We start from the raw sequence: 583 nt of genomic DNA, 5'->3' as shown, positions 1-583 counted from the left end.
CAAAAATCAAAATATTAGTAAAGATATTGAACATACAAAATAACTACATCAAACTTTAAAATTCATGAAAACAACTAAGTATTCTCAAATGATATTGCTTGATGATCATGATGTTGATGGCTAGACTCTGCAACTTCTACCATTTCTAAGTTTGCTTCCTGAAAAAAAAATATAATTATATATATTAAACTCAAATTCAACTAACTTTTTCACACATACTCAATACTTTATTGTTAACATCAAACTAATTAAATTTAAACAAGATCAAACACTCAAAATCAAAAGATGCAAGCATCAAATTAATTCATCGATTTGATAGTAGTAATAAACAACTCAAACACAAGATAAAAATAGCAACTATGATTTAATTACAAGAAGTCTTTCGAAATAGGTAATTGGTTGTATACAATTACCTAAGGTGTCTTTCTGGAAGTTTCTTCATTTTGGTTATCATGAAGATTTGTTAACTTCACCAACTTCTCATTGGCCCTAACTAGCAAAAGAAAGCTAAGAACTTTGAACTGTTAAAACAAATAGACACAAAAATATCCAAGATTAGCAATCAAGTTGAAGTGAACAAAAT

The sequence above is a fragment of the Cicer arietinum genome, chromosome 5 (genome assembly GCF_000331145.2).
Source record: "Cicer arietinum cultivar CDC Frontier isolate Library 1 chromosome 5, Cicar.CDCFrontier_v2.0, whole genome shotgun sequence".
NCBI classification, from domain to species: Eukaryota; Viridiplantae; Streptophyta; class Magnoliopsida; order Fabales; family Fabaceae; genus Cicer; species Cicer arietinum.
Note: the sequence above shows the minus strand (reverse complement) of the source record.